The 16,257-nt window shown below is 34.8% G+C and overlaps 1 protein-coding gene across 3 annotated transcripts in view; it reads left to right on the top strand.

The window, feature by feature from the left end:
- Positions 1-1,313: 1,313 nt before the first annotated feature.
- LOC5572844 overlaps positions 1,314-16,257 on the top strand; it is a 375,823-nt gene continuing 360,879 nt past the window's right edge. For 2 of the 3 annotated variants that reach the window (XM_021849987.1, XM_021849984.1), the window contains exon 1: positions 1,314-2,541. The gene's annotated coding sequence lies outside the window, so the exon portion shown is untranslated. The remainder of the gene's footprint in view (positions 2,542-16,257) is intronic. The other variant, XM_021849986.1, reaches the window with a different exon arrangement.

Below are 16,257 nucleotides of genomic sequence, written 5' to 3'. Positions count from 1 at the left end.
AATGGAAAATGGGTTTTCTCAATTTCAGATTTCATATAAATCTAATAATAAATCAGTATGCCATATAATAGATTATGTTATAAATGTCGCCCTAAAAGCCATTGGTAATCGAGTGTGTAGCTCCTTGTTTCTCAGTAAATGAAAACCAGAGGCGTGTCTACGTTCGAAACCATGGGTAGGAAAAACGTTAGCAATTTTTTGTGCACGGTGAAGCTAAGGAAATGTTTAACCTGATGGAAGGCTGGAAATTGAAAGTGACTATTTTGGAGGGGGCCCAAATGTAAAAAGGTGTAAGTAACAGTTTTGTCGATTTTGAGTTGAGTATGTTAAAAAAATCTACTAATTCCAAACTTTCTAACGTTATTTTCAGGGAATTGTTTCGCTCAAGAGAAAAAATAACACAATTCTTGGAAGACTGGCTTGTTTTTTGACGCCCATTTGTGACCAGTAATTTGTACAGAACGAAAAACTGCTGAAAAAAACTTTAAAGTAGATTTTTATAAAACTAGGTCACTGGCACCCCTTTACTTCTAATCCCTTCATTTTCATGCTGGTCGTTACCACAAGCCTAAGAAAGCTTTTCATCATTAGCATCATTCATTGGATCAACTTTTTTAATCATTCATATTAACAAATCCTTCAGATTTATATCATTTTTAAACTAGTTTCATTAAAATAATTTTGTAAGAAAATATTAAACTGGCTTTACAACCAGTAAAGTTGCTCTAATTTCCACATGATGATACTCTATGCCCAGGGAACTCGAGGAAATTTCCATTACGAAAAGATCCTAGACAGACAGGGAATCGAACCCAGACACCTTAGGCATGGCTTTTTTTTAGCCGTGGACTCTAAGCATTCGGCTAAGGAAGGCCCCCGATAACACATTCGTTTATCAATGGTTTTTAAGGCGAGATCACAAGTTTTGCGAGAAATGTATGACTCGAAAAACTTTCAAATCTTTCAGGTCCAACACATTTAACTAACTGATTACACAAATTAGAAACAACTAGATTACTCGTACGCGTCTTCAATAAGGCACATCCAAAGCATTAATATGCTCGCTCGCTAATTAATTCTCATTTCTCTCCACAATTCGCACTCTCTCCCGCTCCTTAACCATTCTGCTCTTCTCTCGTTCGCTTCGCATTACCGAGCGGCTGGTTACCAACCAATGTAAAAGCTCCCCATCGAAGCATGTGCTTCATCGTGCAGAGCTTTGCTCTTACCGCTGGCCTCCCAACAAACCCCCCCTAATTCGCTACCAGCTAGTGTTGTGACGGTTTGAAGCTGTGCGGTCCCAGTGGCACTCCTCGCCGAGTCAGTTAGCCATCGTCCGCTGTCCGTGACAGGTGTGTGCAGCTTTCGAATCCCGATTGACCGCCAAAACCAATCGACGAATCTGACGAATTACGACGTCGACGACTCTGTGCGTGCTTTGCAATATCCGCTGATCATTGTGCGCTTGATGCTGCGAAAGCGCTGTCCTCGTGTGTAGCGATTGGAAGCCGTGTCGTGTAAGTTTCGGAGCGCTGTGTGTGCAAGAAGAAAACCAGTTCAGCTGTTTGTTGCGACGCGCGTGCCACCAAACCGTCCGAAGGAGTTTCACTTCCCTGGTTTCTGGTGTGTGACGTGTTGGACACCTATATGTGTATCGGGGAGCTATCTGTAGCCTGTAGAGTGCGCGAAACAAGCTGACCAAACGAACGAACGGTGGAAGAGATTGTTCGACAATTGCATTCCACGGTCGACGAAGGGGGGGATTTTTTTATCCCATATCTGAATGTAAACGATTGGAGAAATTTGAGAATATTGGCAAGTTGGGCGCCGGATTTTCTGTTTCGGGGGTCCGCGTGAAGTGAAAGGTGAAGAAGAATCACGAATCCGGCAGACATGGCCCACATTTGAAACGACGAGATGTTTTGTTTGTGTTAAACTAACGGGAAGTTTGTGAAGAATCGTTTTCCGGATTTCGGTTGATCACATGTGCGAAGTTAAGCCTGAAAGAAGAACGAACAAGCGGGAACGGAGTTGACGAGTGCCTCTTGGAGAACACACTTCTACCAGAAAGTGGATCAGAGCAAATTTGAATTCCAACTACGTGGTGGCCCTTTCCAGAGGGTTGAGAGGTCACACACTGACCACCCTTCGGGAAGCGAAACTGGACGGAGATTGAATTTCGAAGCAATTAAATAAATTGCTATCGAAATCCAATCAAAGCCGGTGGTGCTGGCGGTGGCCAGTCTAACGAAGTTCGATTTTAAATTTGCTTTCATTTCCTTGCCCTTCGTATTGCCATAAGCTTCGGAAGCAAGCCAATTCGGTGTGACACACTCCGGACCGGATCAAAAACAACCAGAGACGAACACCATCAGAGCGAATGCGAAGAAGAAGACTAGGTACAATTGATTCCAAATCCAATTTTGCCTTCGGTGATTAAAATTTCAGCTGGCAGACGAACCAAGCCTTATAACAGGGCTTCCGGTTTTGCTCTCCCTCCCATCACTATAGGCTGACGATGGAGCTTCTAATCAAAGACTGGTAAGTTGGAATGGCATACACACTCCGAAAAAATCATGTATTTTTACGTCTTTTGGATGCACATAAAAGAAGCGAGCCAAATGACGTGAATTTGTGTCACATTTTAAATACGATGATGTCTGATTCGGGAAACATCAATCATAGTGGCATCGTTTTCATGTCCTTCATCATGTAAAATTACACTTTTCGTTCAATACATCTTTCAGAACACATTTTTACGTCATTTCATCACTTACATCATGAGTCATTCAGTCATGATGTGAATTACGTCCGCGGTAATTTTAATTATTTTTAAGAGTGTACATCTCACTCTTGAATCGGAGAATTTCCCAGAAGTGAGTGGAAATTGTTAGTTCCTTTTGCTTGTGGTTAGTCGAGTTTTGTGTTTTGTTTGAACATAGTGTTGAATTCAATTAAAGAGGAAGCCCGTCTGGGTTGTAGTTGCGAAGCTTCCTAGGAATTCCTAGAATATCATATCTGGGTTGGTTTGGTTATGCAAATCCTAATTGATCCGGAACATTGAGTTCTTATTTCCGGAATAGATTCTTGGTAGGATTCATGTTTGATACCTATTTGATAAATTTAGATCTCTTCTGTGGAGAATCTTGTAGGCATATTTAATTTCTTCGAGTTGATACATCTCACAACAAACATAATGTAATGAGGAAAATTGAAGGCAACAATGCACTATAGGCCAGGGACGCAATCTGGTGGGACAAAATTATTAACTTTCTAACAAAGCATTTCCAGCATTTGGTGTCCTCGGCAAAAATTTTTGTAACAACGAGGACCATCTACTGACATAATCGGCAATTTTGACGTCTTCGAAAGAGTTGTTTATTTTATAAAAATGAACAACTTTGCCGAACACGCCAATTCTCTAGAACGTCATAGTAAAAAGAAAGATTGTGGCGCCATCAATGCGGATGATTCACGAACTAACTATCCGTTTATGTCAGTAGATGGTACTCGTTGTTACAATTTTTTTGCGAAAACACCAAATGCCGGAATTGCTTCATTACTGAGTTATTAATTTTGTCCCGGCCGATTGCGTCCCTAGCCCATAGTGCAATGGTATCATGGGTGGAGATTTGTATTTTATAATTCTTTTATTGAAATTACGTCCCCACTGAAACAGAGTCTGCTTCTCAGCTCAAAGACTCTGAAACGTCCGGAAGTCGAATTCAGACACCTTCAGTATGCATTTGCTGAATTTGCTTTAAAGGCTCTACGATATTTAAAATTTCTAAAGGAAGTTAAATGTGGGACCCATTTATAGTGTTGTATATTATTAGACAAACTCATAAAATTAGCTTATAATAGAGTTTCATAACAAGAGCACATTAAATGGAGTAAACCTAGAAAGAACAACAGTTTCACTTTCATGAATAATAAGTAATTTAATGTACATAATTGACACAACATCTGAAAGTACTAATACTAATTATTTGAAAATGTTGCGGCGAACGCGAATGTAGCAAACCTTCACCTATGTTCCATACTAGCACACTTTCAGTCAGTTTGAAATACGAAACTTGTGAAGTTATTCATCTTTCACGTGTTCAAACACTCTGAATACATTCAATAAAGAGAATAAAAAAAGTGGATTTACTTATTGTATTTTTTAATTCCGCCCTAAGGACTGTTTATTTTATAAAGTGGATATCTTGTTTAAAGTAATAAGGTAGATGTCTGTTTCTGTGCATCGTACAACTACTATTCTACGATGTTATGGAAATATAAGATCTAAAAAATGCTTCTGGTGGAAGAACTAAACAGTTATTCATAATACTCATAAGAAAAGTTGTTCTTAGAAAGTTGTTGTTAGAAAATATTTCTCCCATAGTAAAACCCTAATTTTTATGATCAAACTGTATGTTGGTATCCTTTACCTGCCTACTGGAAGTTAAGCTTAAGAACAATTCCGTCATTCTCTGACACAAGGTCACTATTGTGATTTATCCATTTATGGCCAAATTTGCTGAAATTAAATCCTTCTGCTCCCAGCCACAAAAATTAAAAAAACGTTTTAAAAACGGTATAGCTTACTTATGAAACTGTATTTGTATAATGAAAAACTAAATCATGAGTTTAACCCGCATTCTAAATTATAAATTAGATTGTACCCCGTTTGGCATTAAGTCGTTTGGCATAAGGTCTTTTGGCATAAAGCCGTTTGGCATTAAGCCATTTGGCGTAATGGTCATTTGGCATAATGGCCGTTTGGCATAATGATTGACTTAAAATAAATATAGGACGGATTTCACGCCAACTCGACAAAGGGATTGGCAGCACCCCTTCAGAATTCAATGAAACTTTCTGGGTGTGAAGACTATGTGAAACTAAGATACTTTACATACTTTGTTTTTTCAAAATCGATCTAGACTAACATTTGGAAAGGGTCAAAGTTTATTTTTACTTTTTTTATAAACCCGTATAACTCGAAAACGGTAAGACCTACAAAAAAGTGTTGTATGGAGGACTGTCGTGCAATTTCCTGACGTTTTAGAGAAAAATATTGAAAAAATAAAAACACATTTTTTACACTGAAAAAAAAAATTCAAAACTTTAAAGTCGATTTAAAAAAACGGCCATTTCAGATTTTGATCATCCTTAAGCAAAAAGTTTCGTAATTAAATTTACTCAAAGTCGTCCATACATTGCAAATTGGGCATATTTTAGGGAAAAAAGTTTTTCTAACATTGAATTTTTGAAGTCCCAAAGTTTTTTTTTTACTTTTTTTTATAAACCCGTATAACTCGAAAACGGTAAGACCTAAAAAAACTGTTGTATGGGGGACTGTCGTGAAATTTCCTGAAGTTTTAGAAAAAAATATTGAAAAAATAAAAACACATTTTCTACACTGAAAAAAAAATTATCCAAAACTCTAAAGTCGTTTTAAAAAAAAACGGCCATTTCAGATTTTGTTCATCCTTAAGCAAAAAGTTTCGTAATTAAATTTACTAAAAGTCGTCCATACATTGCAAATTGGGCATATTTTAGGGAAAAAAGTTTTTCTAATTTTGAATTTTTTAAGTCCAAAATGAATTTTTTATTTTATTTTTATTTCGCTTTAAATAGTCTAGTATGATCATATTTTCAAATGATAAATGAGTTTTAATCACAAAATAGATTATATTTGTTTTATTGGGAGTAGTTAAAGGAAATAAAACGGAATTATACAGTTTTTTTTAATTAAATTCAATTGATCTTAAATCGACTTTAAAGTTTTGAATAATTTTTTTCAGTGTAGAAAATGTGTTTTTATTTTTTCAATATTTTTTTCTAAAACTTCAGGAAATTCCACGACAGTCCCCCATACAACACTTTTTTGTAGGTCTTACCGTTTTCGAGTTATACGGGTTTGTAAAAAAAGTAAAAAAAAAACTTTGGGACTTAAAAAATTCGATGTTAGAAAAACTTTTTTCTCTAAAATATGCCCAATTTGCAATGTATGGACGACTTTTAGTAAATTTAATTACCAAACTTTTTGCTTAAGGATGATCAAAATCTGAAATGGCCGTTTTTTTTAAATCGACTAAAGTTTTGAATATTTTTTTCAGTGTAGAAAATGTGTTTTTATTTTTTCAATATTTTTCTCTAAAACGTCAGGAAATTTCACGACAGTCCCCCATACAACACTTGTTTGTAGGTCTTACCGTTTTCGAGTTATACGGGTTTATAAAAAAAAGTAAAACAAACTTTGACCCTTTCCAAATGTTAGTCTAGATCGATTTTGAAAAAACAAAGTATGCAAAGTATCTTTGTTTTATATACTTTTGACATCCAGAAAGTTTCATTGATTTCTGAAGGGGTGCTGCCAATCGCGTGTCGAGTTGGCGTGAAATCCGTCATAGGCATTTTTTAGGCTTTTACCGAGATCAACACCACCGAGTCCATAGCAAAAACTTCTGTTAGGTTCTAAACAAGCATGGCATTCGTTCAGAGATTTTCCTAGCTAAGAATTTCAAAAATTGTTGTGACTTTCGAGAGCATTACTAAATAAAACATGTGACGGGCCTCTACATCTCAGAACATAGAGTATTTTTGAGCTTGTTGCGATAAACATATTTGAAAACAGTAAATTGGCAAAGAAAGTTCTCAGTTAGACATCAAGGGAACGCTCATAGAATATTTCGCTGCAGATTAAGCTCTGTCCCAGTTTGGACGTAACACTAGATGAAAATTACTTGATAACAGAATGGATTTTTTTTGCAAAATATCAAAAACTCTAACCCAAAGATCCAACTTAATGCAAAAATAGCCTATATGCGAGAGCAGATTATTTTTCGTTTAAAATGTGTAAGGCTCTAACGCAAAAAAGTCTTTTCACAGCATAGCTCAAATGAACAACACATCTTTAAAAGAAAATATTTGTGGCAAAGCTTTTCAACGGTTCAATATAAATTCTTATTTTGGAAGTGTAAATCAAAAACACCGTCTATTATCGAGAAAAAGGAAAATTTGTGATTGAATTAATATTTTTTCCAGCATATCTCGGAAGGAGATCATGCGTTTGCCCCAAAAAATGTTTATGTTGAATATTGGCAGGTTCTTAAGTAGTTATCATTCTAACAACACATCTGGTAAGAATTGATAAAACAGAAAAATATAAAAATTGTTAACATTTAGCTTTACTAAATAATAAAATTTAAAACAGTATAAATATAAAGAACAGCCTATTTTTGAAAGAAGGCAAAATTTGTAAATAAACCAATAGAAGAATTGAAACCAGAAATTATTGCGGCATAATAAAACGAAAAGACATAAAAAAGTGCGTTCAGAATCATTGAAGTGATTGTGCTATTTCCCCGAATGATTGGTTTCCCCAAAAAAGGGGGGACAAGAAATAACGATGAACAGTCAAAACAAGGAAGTATTCTGTCATTCTCGGCAATACACATGTTGGCAAAAATGCTGAGGACGGTAAAACTCGAAAGAACCGCAAAATTAAATAAATAAGGGTGCATATTAGATAGTCAGCTCGTTCACCACCCTGAAATGTATAAAGTTGGCAATTATGAGTGCTAAAAACTTTTCTGGAAAGTGGGTTAGTCGTGAAAACGGGATATTCGGGGAACTGGCATTCGGGGAAACGACGAAGTAACTGCAGTTATCGATTTCTCTTTTCTCTGATAATTTGAGCAGATCAATGTTATCGATTACCGCCCTTTTGTCAGATGAAAACAAAAAGTACTTAAAAAATATAGCTTCAAAGAAAAGCCTATGAATAAAAGAAGGAGAAATTATTGAAATTTTTCCAACAACAGTTTTCATACTCATACCCATACATCATATTTAGAAAAAATAGAACAATTAAAAGAAGGGTAAATTTGTGCTAAATATATAAAAATCTTCAGCGCAAAAATTTGTTCCAATAGCGAAACTCAAAAGAAGAATAAATTTTTGAAAGAAGTGTAATTTCTGGATAAATAATAAAAAACTATAGGCAATAACTTTCCCAATATGCTTAAATTTATTCAAGAGCGAATGATCGTTGAATAAAGTGTCATTTTGTATCAATTGACTCCGAAAAAGCTTGATGTCATCAGAAAGATTCAATAGAAACGTAAAAACGAAAAATTGAGAAATTGTTGGTTTCAGACTCATTATGCTAAACGACTATTATGCCAAACGACCATTATGCCAAACGACCATTATGACAAACGACCATTATGCCAAACGACTTTATGCCAAATGACCATTATGCCAAACGACTTTATGCCAAATGACTTTATGCCAAACGGCTTTATGCCAAACGACTTTATGCCAAATGACCTACCACCTATAAATTATGCTCTTTATTGTCGCTTTATTATCATTCTTTTAAAAACATGTACACATGTTCACCGATCTACAGCTACAGGTGTGTTCCGTTTTTATAAACACGATCGGCAATTTTCAGTTGGTAAAAACGGAACCGTGACAAAAACGGAATAATTTTCTTAGGCAAAATATTTTACAAATTTGAAAACAGAATTGCAGTTTTATCAGAATAATACACATTTTCATCATATAAATGCACACTATTGATGTTTAGGAGCTGTGAGGAGCATTTAGATTGTTTATTCCTATAGGCTCGTAATTAAAGTTGATTGCACACTCCTATCAATCAATATAATTTTGTAATAAATCATTAATAGTTTTAGTTTTCTTGGTTAGAATTTCAAAAAATGTAATATCGAATTTTAAAACGTTAATCACATAAATGTCCTTTGTATCATAACGTGCGTCATATTTTTAAAAATAACTACAGGGAAGTGGGTCAAGTTGATCATTGTTTTTTTTTTCAAGAAATATTATACAAGAAACATCTTATTTTTTCACTATTCATCCTCATCCTACTGCCTCTTTTTCTTTTAGTGTTCTTATAAACACTTCCGCAGTTAACGAAGACGCTTCGTTTTCGGGACGCCGGGAGTTTGGTTTTCGGTTCGCGGGTTTTGCTGGGCAGTGTTTTGGAAAGCCCAAACAAGACGCTTCGTTTTCGGGACGCCGGGAGTTTGGTTTTCGGTTCACGTGTTTCGGAAAGCCCAAGGTTCGTTTTCGAGGCGCCGAGAAGTTTTGCTGTTCGCGCTGTGTGAGTGCGAAAAGATATTCGTATTCAGTCGAGGATGGATTACCAACTGGTGAGCTCGTTTCATGCTTATGATAACACATTTTTTCATGAAAACGTTACTTTTTTGTAATATTCAATCAAACTTTATATGGTTCGTCACTACAAGTGTCGGCATTATGCCTGTTTTATACAATTCTAATAAACATAGAAACTTTTTGACATTACTTAAAATATTTTTTGAATTGTTCGACATTATGAATGTCGACGTTTGTTTTGAAACTTCTACCAAAGACTTTTCTTATTGAGGCATAAATTTTCAGTAATACTTTTATGTAATTTTCAAACAAACTATGTATGGTTCTTCACTACAAGTGTCGGCATTATTCCTGTTTCATATAATTTAAAATATACGCATATATTTTTCTCTTTTCGTCATTAATAAAAACTTCTTTTGAATGGTTCGACATTACAGATGTTGACGTTTATTTCAAATCTTCTACCAAAAACTTTTTGAGACAAAACTAAAAACTAGCTTTAAGTATAAACCGTATTTTTCCTCCTTATCCATGGATCGCATCACCGACCAAAGGTGACTCCCAGATCTTTTCCTACTCCACTAATAAACACCCTTCCCGTGGTGATTGTGGAGATGCAGAGGTATTCTCGGTCTCTAGAAGCAACAATCATTACACCCTAACATTCCTTCCCCATCCCAACTGACTGTAAGGACTTGGCCGGCGCCGTTATTGATCAATAATATTAGATCTGCTAAAATTGCACTCCGAGAGTAAGCGGAAACTCCCATCCTTTATTCATTTGGATCGCAGTGCAATTATTACCAGTTCCGATCAATCACGGAGTAGCAACCATTGACATGTACAGTCAGTCTATGCTATGCTATGCTATGCTTATAAACACTTCCGCAGTTATCAACTGAGAGCTGCCAAGGTGCATTTTTGGCCACACCCGATTGGCTATTAAATGAGGAGTTATGTTACGAAAGTTTTGCAAACTGAAATTTAATCAGTAAAATTATATTAGGGATCTTTATTCTGAAGTTATTACTACCAACTTCGACAGGGATGAACTAGTCGCCAATCTAGAACAGCGTCACCATCACCTTTTAGCTTTACGTTAGAACACGAAGAGACTGGCAATAAATTAACCTAAAGTTCTAGTTTTTTGTTAAGTAAAAATAATATTAAATACTAGTGGTCCCGTCAAACCGTTAAACTTCGTTGTGTCATCAAGTAGGTTGCTGGAAAATGGCATGCAATCTCCCATACAAAATGAGAAATTAGTTTTCAGTTGTTTTTTTCGGTTATTCCAGAGAATTCGGAACACTTGATCAATGTAACAGGGAAATAATCATGTAAGACTATTAGTCCGTTCTTCAGAAATTTTATTTTTCATTTATGTAGAAGTTCATAAAAAACACAAAAGTGTCTCACCAAATTAGAACTTTTTGGTAAGAAAACCTTTTGTAAAGTTTTATGAATAAGCGTATGGCTGTTTGTATAAGACTCCTAATTAACATTTGTCTCCATGTGGGGAAGGGCTTCATGTCTGCTCAAAGATCAAGATCCCAGTAAATTTGGGATGGTAACGTGCGTGACGTGGGAACGACCAGTATCAACAGTTTCTCAAATTGTTAGCCATTTCAGCCCTTCACCCGCTTCCTCGATGCAAACTTATTAAGTATATGGAGAATACAAAATGTTCTATAGATGGCTTAGTTTCGCCGGACCCCTTCCTGTACCCCTTGAACAGTATCTAATCAATGGCTGTTTGCTATAATTTGTGCAATTCTATCGATTTTGAGAGAAAGAAGGTAATGTCCAAAATATGACGGGTTCTTATCAAAAATAAAATAAGCTCGATCATGTCTCTTGTCATTGCTCAAACGTTCTTGAGTTCATTCCCAAGTGCATTCCTTATAAAAAAGAACTGAACATATATGGGATAGTCCAACATATATGGGACGTAAGGGGTTATGAGGGAGGAGAGGGTTTGAGATACTTACGTGGCATACAATGTTTGTGTTATTTTCATACAAAAATTCATACCATAGGGAGGAGGGTGGTAGAAAAACCGCCAAAATTGTCTTACGTAATTAAAGGATAGCCCCAATGTCTATCATATTTTAATAGAAAAGAAAAAATAGGGAAAGGAGAGGTGTCTGCAACTCTCTTGGGTACGTTTTCAACTAATCACAAATTCCAGTTGTTGTTAGGACGTGGCCAAAGCAACTCTCGATTGTTGAAGTCAAGCCCAATTGTTGTTGGGTTATTCTTGTCCGTTAGACCATGTTAAGTTTGAAAACTCCAATTGATTAGTGGATAAGAAGGAGTCAAACCTTATTGAATCGTATATGACTTGACACTAGGGTGCGGCTTATTTTTGAAAAGTTCTCAAAACCGAAAATTCGTGTGCTCTACTGAATTCAAATCACATTAAAAGAGAAACCTCAAAATTTGAGCCAAAAATATTAACATTTAGAGGTGGCGCAAGCGTCTTGAAGTTGAATTTTTAGGTTATAAAAAATGACCTTCAGTAAAGTACACATAACTTTGTTATTTTTCAACCGATTTTAAAAATTTTAGCATCAATACCTTCTAAATTAAATTTGTAAAAACTTTGTTGAACACCAAATTTGTCTAAAATCAAAACAAGTTTAAGTTAAAAGTAATTTATTCCAAATTTTTCCTCATTTTATTAAAAATTTCAACTTTGTTTGACCATAACTTCATGATTACTCAACCGATTCCAAATATTTTTACATGCTTTTGAAGCTAATTTAATTGTTTTCAAACCATTCATATATCACATTTCACTAAAAAAATGTCTTGACCAAGTTATTCAGCAAAAACTGCACAAAAACATTATTTTTTAACGAAAAATGCCAGTTTTGTCAAATCTTTGGCAGTTAAATATTGTCTCTTAAGCTGAAATTGATTTTTATCATTTGTTAAACCTTTGGGAAGGACTTTGTAACAATTTTTAAATAATTTTGAAACAAAATTATGTTTGCATATGTTAAAAAATATATGCACTATTCAACTCGTAACTAAGGCAAGATGCTTTACATATAGAAAAAATGCTGTTTTCGGCAAAAAAAACTTAAATTATCCAAAGAAATTTGATTTTTTCATTGAAAAATCATGTTTTTGGGTAGTTTTTGTTGAATACCTATGTCAAAAATATTTTTTAGAAAAAAATGTTGTATGTACAGTTTAAAAACAAATAAATTTGCTTCAAAAGTATGTAAAAATATTTGGAATCGATTGAGTTTTAATGAAGTTATGGTCAAAAAAAAATGATTTTTTTAGCAAAATGAGGAAAAATTTGGATATAAGTGTTTTTAACTAAGACAAGTTTTGATTTTAGACAAATTTGACGTTTTACAAAATTTTTATAAATTTAATTTGAAAGAAAATGGTGCTAAAAGTTTTGAAATCGGTTGAAAAATAACAAAGTTATGTTTACTTAACTGCAGGTCATTTTTTATAACTTGAAAATTCACCTTCAACACGCTTGCGCCACCTCTAAATGTTAATATTTTTGGCTCAGATTTTGAGGTTTCTCTTTTTTTGTGATTTGAATTCAGTAGAGCACACGAATTTTCGGTTTTGAGAACTTTTGAAAAATAAGCCGCACCCTACTTGACACCTACCATGTATTGTAGGTGCTCAACATTAACATAATGTCGAAAATTCATCTCTGAGGCTATTAAAAAGCATTTAAATGGCTTAAAGATAAGTATTTAGTTTATACTCTAAAGATTTTCAAAATAAAAAATAAAAATTTTTGTGTGTCGATAAAAACGGAATAATTTGTTGACGGAATCGGAACGTGATAAAAACGGAACATACCTGTATTTGTAACAATTTTTCTCCAAAAATTTCGATTGGTTGTTTAGAATAAAATGTTATAAAAATAATAGATGGAAAATAATTTCGATTTCATTACAGCAGTGTTGCCAATTTTGATTATTTTTATTGCGCTTCGAGAGGTCTTCCAAAAATAAAGCATTTTTTTTGTTTACCGTTCTTTAAATATGACGTGAGGACCAAACAAGAACGAAATATTTGTCATAGAAAGACTGTTTTAGTACTTTCGTCAAGACGTTAGACGTGCTTTGAACTTTCATATTTTATTCATTTAAATTTTCTTTAAATTTTAAACATTTTCAAAATCGATGCAAAATTGTTGCTCCATTAAGAAACTTTTTTTTATGTCTTCTTCTTCTTTCTGGCGTTACATCCTAACTGGGACAAAGCCTGCTCCTCAGATCAGTGTTCTTATGAGCACTTCCACAGTTATTAACTGAGAGCTATCTTTGCCGATTCCTGTCAATATCACAGTTGTTCTATCACGATTCCCGTTTCCCTACGCCTTCCATTCTTTCATCATTATAGCACGCCTTTCCTGACGCCTGATACATAGGCAGTGTGCTAACCTGCAAGCCTTTCAGCCATAAAAATTACCCCACCCCTTCACCCTTCCCGCAAGAGCTGGCGTAGACGCAGTGATATAATACGTGGTATTATACGGTCTACCGTGGGAGCCAGATGAATGCATCATCAATTCCTTCCCCTTCCCCTCATTGGTCTGCATTCTGACGTGGCTGGCACCACTGTTGCCTAAAAATAGAAGATCACCAGCACTTATACACTGAGGGTGTCTGTTAATCCCAAGCAGTCATTTGGTTGGTTCCTTGTGTAAGTGCAGCTGATCTGGCGATACTGGAGTAGCAACCACGGGCGGCCAATCAAGCTCAAGCTCAAGCTCAAGCTCATATGAAACACAATCTGATTGCAATTTTCCGATTTAAAGTCGATTCAATCAAATTTTTGAACATGCTTGCAGCCTCCATTCAAAATTCTCCGCTTCTTTTACTTCTTTTTCTCACACTTTCCCAAACCATCAAAAAGTATTGTTTTCGTTACGAAAATATTGAAAATTCCATTATTGATTCAAATTCTTCAGTACTGAAATACTGATTTCTGTAGAAAATTTAGCATTGAAATCAGCTTGCAAGCTGGCAAACTTCCATGCGAGTTAACTGCAATCGATAAACCATGCATTTACAACAATCAATAACTCAAACACTAGATGTGCAATGACATTTTCGAACATAGCAATAGATTCAGCGACCCCAAATTAAGTAATGACCCCAAATGGTAGTATTTTAGAGCTTGAGACAAAAACTTGTCCGGAGTGTTGTTAATCGGATATGCACCATCAACTATTAATTTGATGCAACAGTTCATAGTTTAATTGTAACGTTATTTGAAGCATTTCGCACCAACTCGAACAGATGTTGGCAGCACCCTCTCAGATTTCAATGAAACTTTCTGGATATGTAGTTCTTGAATAAGTAAGCATGCAATTAGGAGCCAATTTTTTTTAAATAAGGCTGATGCAAATATTGATTTTTTCTATGTCCGAGACCACTTGGAGGGTACGAGGGGGAGGGGATAAAAATAAATAAGAAACAAAAAATAAATTTCAAAAAAAAGCTATTTTCACATTTTTTTGTTTAATTATTTTTTAAAAGGGTGACAATAAATTAACCTCATGCTTGACATTCACTTAGGTTTACCATAGGGTAGTTGTTTCAACGACTTCTTTGCCTCGAAAACCTTAAAAAGTCAAACAAAAGCAAAAGAACTTTTTTTTTTCCTCCCCTTCAATATTTTCGGCTTTTTGAGGGGGTTGGTGACATAAAAGAAAATTAATATTTGTATCAGCCTAATGTAATCGAAAAATGACAACTTTTACAGAAATGTTTTGTATGTATAACTTGTGGATAATTGTTTGAACTTTTTAATTAAAACACTGGAAAAAAATATTATTTGTATCCTACACTGAAAAAAAAAAGATTTTGAAAATAAAAGTCGATTTAAGAAAATGACCATTTTTATTTTATGAAATTTTGTCCCAATACAGGCAAATGTGTTCATTACCAACCGTCCATACATAGCGAGATGGGCACTTTAAAGAAAAGAAGTTTCTCTAACAATAACTTTTTCTTGTCTTAAATATTTTTAGCCTATTATTTTCAACCCGAACTGAACAAATGAAAGTCTCAATTGTCTCAGAATTCAATAAAGCTCAAGAATACAAAAAACAAAAATAAAAAATGGATATGAGACCTCATCGAAAGTATTAGTCCTTCAATGTTTTGTCTAGTATCGAGATAAAATGTGATAGCATGTGAGAGGAAAAATCATGAATTTCCATATTGGTCAAAATTTTGAATGGTCAGAAAATTCACCAGAAAAGATTTGAAAGTTTTTTCGATTAAAAATAACAAAAATAATTTAGAAACGAGCTCACCAATTAGCTTAGCTTAGCTTAGATTGACTACACATATCAATGGTTGCTATTCCGTGATTGACCGAAGTCAGTGAAAATGCACAAAGAATCAACTGGAAGTTCGGCTGGGATTGGCCATAATCTTCTTCTGTGTGCATAATTCAATGCCTCTATTTATCATGGTCAATAACGGCGCCGGCCACGTCCTTGCAGTCAGGATGGGTTGGGGGAAGGAATGTTAGTGTGTAACCTTTGCTATTTGGAGACCGTGTTTACCTCTACCACCAAAGGTTACTGCGAGGAATGTTTGTGAATGGGGAGGATCGTTGGGTCACAGGATTCACTTTGATAAGCGATTAGACCTTGATAAATAATTATTGGTGAGATATATACATGCTTATATGTAAATATAATATTTTCATTTGATATGAACAATATCTATGTAGAGAAAAATTATGCCGACACTTGACGTGACGAACCTTTCAAAGTTTGTTAAATAAAGTGAACCTTTCGCAAGTCTACACTCGTAGTATCGAACTATTCAGAGTTTTTTTAATTACAAAAATAAAGGTGTTTTGAAAAAAAAATTAGTCATAAATAATTTATGAATCAGAGTTTATGTCGACACTCACAGTGACGAACCATTCATAGTTTGTTGAAAAATCATATTTACGTCTCACCGTTGTAACGATTAAAGGTGCAGTCATACAAATTTTATAGATTAGCGAAAAACGAGCTCACCAATTGATCCGTCATCCTTGAACAGCAACAATCCACTTTCAGCTTCACTCGTTTGCTCAACTATATAAAAGCACTCAGAGAAAAAAGGCGCCCTA

This window comes from Aedes aegypti, chromosome 3, assembly GCF_002204515.2.
Source record: "Aedes aegypti strain LVP_AGWG chromosome 3, AaegL5.0 Primary Assembly, whole genome shotgun sequence".
Lineage (NCBI taxonomy): Eukaryota > Metazoa > Arthropoda > Insecta > Diptera > Culicidae > Aedes > Aedes aegypti.
The sequence above is the reverse complement of the archived record's forward strand: the minus strand, read 5'-3'. Positions and strand labels throughout refer to the sequence as shown.